The sequence below is a fragment of the Elgaria multicarinata genome, chromosome 10 (assembly GCF_023053635.1).
Source record: "Elgaria multicarinata webbii isolate HBS135686 ecotype San Diego chromosome 10, rElgMul1.1.pri, whole genome shotgun sequence".
NCBI classification, from domain to species: Eukaryota; Metazoa; Chordata; class Lepidosauria; order Squamata; family Anguidae; genus Elgaria; species Elgaria multicarinata.
Genome location: NC_086180.1, coordinates 27,110,511 through 27,117,744, shown reverse-complemented (window position 1 = coordinate 27,117,744; position 7,234 = coordinate 27,110,511).

The window sequence follows — 7,234 nt, the reverse complement described above, 5'->3', positions numbered from 1 at the left end:
TGAGAAACATTCATGTTATGTTCGTTGTAAATATCCTTACCTTAGTCCATGCAAATTATTATTTTGTACTTCAGTTCTGTTTGGCGTTGTCAGGATTTATATGAGGCAGATTTTTCAAAGGTCCAATCTGGGAAAATTCTATTCAGTATCAAAGTTCAGCATGGACATTGTGAACTGGACTATAAATGGGTTTGTAGTAATATCTCCTAATAAAGAAGAACATAACTTCAGAGTTCTTGCAATATGGAATAAAACCTGTGTTCTGTCTCAGGGCTGGGCCCAAAGTAGATTGAGATCTACTGGTAGATTTACTGGTGATTTGCAGTAGATCACAAGGAGTTCTGACTCCCATTTGTCTAACAATAGCAACAACTTAAAGCTCTCACCCCCGCCCCATCCCCAATCAATTTTCTGAGAGAAAAAACACTTGGGGTGTGTGGGCGTGGGGGTGGAAGCTTGGTTCTGGAACTGATCACAAATTTCTCGTCTGAGCACGGGTACAGAGACATCCTGTTCCTTAATGTTTAGTGTATGTCTGGCCACCTGAGCTGCTGTCTTGCACCTGGCTCTGGTTGGTGGACCTCAGGGTTTTAGTTTTAAAAACAACAAAACTGAGAATTGTTCCTGCAATCATGAAGTCTGCCCCCATCCACAGTGTATCTTGGCAACACTATTTCCTTTGTGCAGCAGAAACTCTTCAAATTCTCAGGGTGCTTCCTTGTGCAACCAGGTGCACTTTGATAGATGTCATGTTCTCCAGCCTCACTCCTCACACTATCCAAAGAGCAGTGGAGGAGGCATCATCCTGTAACCCATCATCTGCTACTCCAGGACCTTCCAGACCAGAAGATATGGCTCAGGATTCCTCAGACTAAGAGGCTTGTGCAGCTCTTGCCGCCTCCATAGCATCGAAGCCAATGGATGCAAAATCAAGACAATGGCCCTTCAGGTAGTAGGCAGCTCTTCAGAGGGGGTGGAATTCACAGCTGGTCTAGACCTGCCAGCCTTCGAAAGACCTCTGCATGTTGCTGAAACAACTTACCCAAGTTTCAGCCAGTGATCTGTCCAGGGTCCTGACCACACCTTGCCTGCTTTGACTTGCCTTGCCTGCTGGGAACCTGTATTGCCTAACCTGATGATGCCTCATCGGACATTACCTTACTGTGCCAGTCATGACCCAACCTTTCTAGGTAGTACCACTGCAACAACCACTCTCCCTTTGGAGCCTTGTGCTAAGCTAGGAAAAGGACAGATATCACCCTAAACATGACACTTGAAATTGCATGTTATCATGGTTGGGTGTTTGTTTTTTCTGTAAATAGCAGATGCAGGGAAACTCAGATGGAGACTGTGGCACGCAGGGTGGAGGGTAACTGCTTCCTCCCCATGAAAACCACATACACTGAAGAGGCTGTTATTAGGCATAGAAAGGAAACTTCTCTTGGTGCCAGTGGAAGGTCTCCTGCCATTGGGTGCAATGTCTAGTCATTGTCAATAATTTTGCAATAGAGATTGGACACTAATGGCTGGAATGGGTCATGCCTAAGTGTACCCCTGAAACAGAACTAAAACTGAAATGTGTTGGGCTCATATAAAACATACTACTGTGTACCTGACACTAGGGATGTTGGAGAAATTTGAGACAGACTAAAATAAGTCCAGATTTCTAAGAATTTGACCTGTTTCCTTTCCTTTCCTTTCCAAAAATGTATGCAAATTCATTTACAATACGCAAGTTTCTGTTGAGACATCTGCCATGCTGGAATATTTACATGAGGAGAAGTCGACTGACATGGGGGGGCAGTATGCTAAATTTTATGGACTAACATAAATTATGTAAATCGTTGTGTAAATAATTATGTAAATAATTCCTACGGAATTATTTGTGTATTTCTCTGCATAAGTGGGGAGGGGATTGAATCTGTCTGTGAATGGATGGTGGAATGAACAACACAGCACAATCCAAGAAATGCATGCAGAATGGATTTCACAAAATCTGGACATCCCTACCTGGTGCTCACCTCTGTTCTTTCCCTTAATCTGAACATGACATATAAATGTTTGTCCCCAGGTTCAGAAGTTCCTAAAATCTCCCCCATTTTATGCAATCACTGAGACAGGGTTTTGTTTCTTCTGTACAGAGCACGCACAATCTCGTCACTGAGTCACCATCACCTACCTTCACAGATCTGTGTGTAGGAGCAGCAGGGTTTCTAGGCTAAGGAGCATAAATCGATTGGGGAGAATGCCTGATCTGAATGGCTTCTTTCCTGTAGTGAACAGCAGCAAAAAAGGGCCTTGCTATTTACTGTTTTACTCTGTACAGCACCATGTACATTGATGGTGCTATATAAATAAATTAATAATAATAATAATAATAATAATAATAATAATAATAATAATAATTGACTTTTGTCAGTTGATTCCAACTTGCAAATTATTATGGTGCCAGTGTTGCATAATTAGACCATAGCACTATGTTTTCTAACTTTACTAACGACACAATTTTATGTAATGGAAAAGAGCCTTCCAAAAATGTGTACAGTTGCTTTGCCTGAAAATGAATTTAGTTTGACACATTTTGCCTTACACTCATGCCAAAAAGAAGCTTAGCAGAAACGTATTCTCTAATTGTCTTCTCCCCCTTGCTAGGTTGTGAGCACATGGTGAAGCAATCATATGCTGTTTGCTGAATTTTTTATTTATCCAGGTCAGATGCAGGTAGACTGAATGAAACTTGATTGTGTGGATGACAGACATAAGCTAAGTTCAGTTTTGATACCTTACAGGGCTTTCGGAGAGAAGTCAAGTTATGTGTCCAATCCTTGACAGCGGTGTTGGCAGGACAGTTTTACCTACAGTCAAATTCTACCCCTTGAAAAAGCCACATTCTGCGATCAGAACATATGCATTTCGTAAGTGACATAATTTTTGCTGCCATTATTTCATTGGTCTGTTGTGGCAAAATTTGGAATGGAGATCAGCCCTGCATTAGCTATGAGCATCTGCTGTTGACATCAGAATTTACAATGACCCAAATGAAAAAAAAGGCAAGCTGTGCAATCAAAATTGTAACAGTAATCACTGGGCTAACTAACATAGGACACAAACCAACCAAAGTGAAGTCTGTTAATTTCAATGGGAGGAATAGAATTCAGCACGTTTAATTCTTCTGTTGAAATTAATTGGCCACAGTGCTTTTATTTTTGTCTGGGTAGTGCCAGTAGTGTTCTGCAGCCTCTACAACAGCATTTCTATATGCAGGTCATATGCCAGTCCCCAAGCTCAGGTACTGAACTTACATGGAAACAGGGGTATTGACCAAAATGCTATTGGTCTGTTCCAGCATCCTACACTGGTAGCAGAGCTTCCATTTCCTGGCATCAGCTCAGAGTCAGCCGTAGGAATTGTATAAATGCATTATTCTCTTCTAAGCAACAGCTGTGCTGCCAATCAGCCCCCTGCAGAAACAGTGACTTCCTCTTCACTTCTTGATAGCATTTCCACATAGGGAAGAGCCTTTGAGTGCCTGCACTAATCTTTCTGCCTTTGTCCAAAGCAGGATTGTCATTTAGCTTAGTCAGCCACAATCAGAGTGAGGTAGGGATGGGCAAGTTAGTTCATCTCATGCTGGAATATTGTCAAAATTAATGAGTGATGAGTTAATACCATATTACAATTAGCTATAATTCAGTGTTAAGATCCTAATGGTGCATAGAGTGTCTCATCCTCTCTGTTTGACAGAGAGGCTGCATTTCTGAAGTGTTATCCAGATCTGGATCAGGCCTAATTTATCTTTACTTTTGGACAGGAATCCACTGATGCAGAAACACCTGCATAAATAAGCTATTTTTACATGTCGACACATTTGCCCTACAAATGAGAAAACAGAACACAGGGTCATTTTTATTGGTTGTTTAAAAATACTCAGAAGGCTTTCCATTTGTTCCAAGTTCTTCAGCAAGCATTAAGTAGTCAGACAGGGGAAGAAAATTGAGCAGACTGCATTAATTATTTTATATTTGATCCATCCAAGGAAGAATTGGTTTAGGTCTCAGGCTTCGAGTCTTTCAGGAACCATATTGCAAAGAAAATTGAGGGCTCTTTGGATGCTTCCAGACAGATGACTCCTATCACTACCAATCAAAAGGCATTGTGCAGCTATTATTTTATTTTTCATTATTATACACCAAAAAGTTGAAGCTCCCAGAAAGGTTTACAATGAGCTATTCCATCTTTCCCTCCTCAACAGAACTTTTTTTTTTTTTTTTTTTTTTTTTGGTAAGGATGGAAGAAGCAGTGGGAAAATATGGGAGGGTTACAAATTGAAGACAATGACATCTGGACCCCCTGTAAAATTCCATGAACTAGACAAAGAGATTGCATGATAAAAGTCTTGTCTCGAAGTGCCATTTGTGCATCTTAGGCCATAGCTAGACCTAAGGTTTATCCCTGGATCGTCCAGGGGTCAAACCTGTTCATCTAGGTGACACACAGGGGATCCAGTGCTCAGGCAGGGGCGAACCCTGGATGATCCCAGGATAAACCTTAGGTCTAGCTGTGGCCTTAGTTTCATCCATTCCATTGTGGTTGCAGAGAATCCATTTATGGCAGAGAGCAATGGGTCCGACCCAAATCAGCATGTTGCAATGATGAAGAGGAAGAGCAATTCCAGAGGTGCCCGATGCTGGCACTATCTGTGTCCTCTCTTTTGGCAATGCATTTTCTCTTTTTGGTGAAGAGACAGTGGCCACTCTATTGTGATATCTCCCCAAAGGAAAATGTTACTTCCCTTTTAGCGCAAGTCTACCTCACAACATTCCATTTATGTTTGTAGTGAGATTGCTTTCTCTCTTATTTGAACTAAGCAGCAAGCAAGGCTGCCATCTGCTGGGCACTTGCCTTGCTCTGTTTTATTATAGTTTTAATTTTTGTGAACCACCCAGAGAGCTTCGGCTATTGGGCGGTATAAAAATGTAATAAATAAATAAATATGTTCACCATCTTTCTCCAGCCGTAGCCGGTCACAGCAATCCTCTAGAGCTATCTGGCTTCCCCCTCCTCCTGCAGTGGAATATCCTTCCGTTGGGAAATGAAATGGACAGATCACTTCCTTGTGGGCTATAGGGGTGTAGCTTCACCCAGTTGGGCCAGGCAAAACGTGGACAGCTGTGTAACTCTGCTTGAAGGCTTTGTGGTATCAAACTGTTTTTCCAACCCGTGCAATTCCAGGTCTGTTCGCTAGTCAGCAATATTATAGATTTATCCCCTAAGAGATGTCCTGCTAAATTACTTCATTGCAAGGGTATTTTTCTCTTTGAGGTACAGTACCAAATGGTGTTCTGTCATGTCAAGATACAATGGGTAAGCTCCAACACTGATGTTCTGCTGGCAGTGAGCACTAGTTCCTGGTGTGTGAGCTGCTGGCCCCAGCGGCGTGTGTGCGGTCTCTACCTCCTCCTCCACCACCAACAATGTAGCGATTCCAGGGGCAAGCCCCCAAATGATAAAAAAAGTAAGCTTCTAGAAGGGGAAGTCACGCCTTCCGGAAACATGTGTTTACGCGCTTGCTCCCAGAAGTGTTAGATCATTCACATTGGTGTGTGCACACGCTACCACTGTGACCAGCCTCATATGCACCAGGAACCAACAGAGGTTGCCACCAGTGGTTGGATCCTACCCAAAGTACCTGAAGCTAGCAGACTTATTTTGGAGCCAGAGACAGAAAATCCCACAAGCTCCTCCCTCTGGGACTAAAAGTACAATAATACTAATACATTAAGATCGCAATCCTATGCATATTTAAACAGAAAATGCATATTTAGACAGTATGCTGGGAATTGTAGGTCTTTTTTCTGACTAAACATGTGTAGAATTGTCTTAAATAACTAACAATTTGTTGTCCATTCTTGACACCCAAAATCGGCTTGAGGTTTCCATGTAATAGTAAGGCAAGCCATTGGCTTACATATATATCTATTATTAGATATCTATCATCTATCATAATGTAATCTAGAGGGTGTTTTGCCTTGCAGCATTGGGAATGGGAGGCTGTTACTGTTCTTTAAGTCTAAAAACCCCTTGTAGGCCTTTTTGGACTTGTAGGTCCACTCCCAACTTCCCCTTTACTAGGATGATTTTCTGCAAAACCAACAACAATCCTTGCAGCACCTTAAACCTTAAGAGTTTTAAGGATTTTTTTTCAGCCCCAAAAGACATTTAGGGCACAATCCTAAGCATGTTTAGATGGGGGAAAGTCCTACAATTCCCAGATGGGGCATGCTGGGATTGTAGGACTTTTTTCTGTCTAAACATACATTTATTTGTTTATTTATTTAAAATATTCCTTGGCCACCTTTCAGAGCTGTAGTTCTCCCAAGCTTACATACAGCAATAAAACACACACACAAAACAGTACATTAGGAGAGATAAAAACACAAACAGTAAGAACACAGCAAAAACAATAAAAAGCAATTAAGACAAACAATAAAAACAGCATAGGATTGTGCCCCTATTCTGGCTGTAGCCAAGCAATCATTTGCCAGGATAAACTTGTTCCTTTTTAAGGCACCACAAGATCCTTTGTCACTTATTATATTCCTTGTTTCTTACATGTTATAAGGCAAGAACTAGAATGGATTTTGGGGCAACAGGAGGGGGGAAAGGGGGAGCGAGGACGATTCTTTCCCGCCTCCCCAAATCACAAGCAGCTATGATTTGAAGAGCCTGCTTCAGTTGGACCCCCACCCCCACCCCACAGGGCTAACATCTTCACCTTGTGGGGAAGAAGGAGCTATTGGTTTACCCCTCCATTGGGAGATGAGAGGACGGAGCAGGGCCTTCTCACCAGCCTAAACAGTCTCCTTAATTTCTTTTTATTTTCTCCCTCTTCCCTCCCCATCCACTTTTCCTTGTGTGTCATGTCTTTTTTTAGAATGTAAGCCTGAGGGTAGGGACTGTTATTGATACATTGTAAGCCGCTCCCAGAGCCTTTTGGCTGAGGTGCGGGATAAAAATACTCTTAAATAAAAATAAATAAATAAATAAATAAATAAAAGAGCTCCAGGCTTGTAGCCAGGATGGGTTGGGGGGGGGGGGAAGCTCCCCCTTATTTATTTATTTTTACAAACAATTAAAAAAGTTTACAGTTTTGTCTTCAAAAGGCTTGCAAACCGGATTAACAGTCTCCCAACTGTTTTGGTAGCTCCTCTAAATTTTGTCTGCCCCCCTTTTT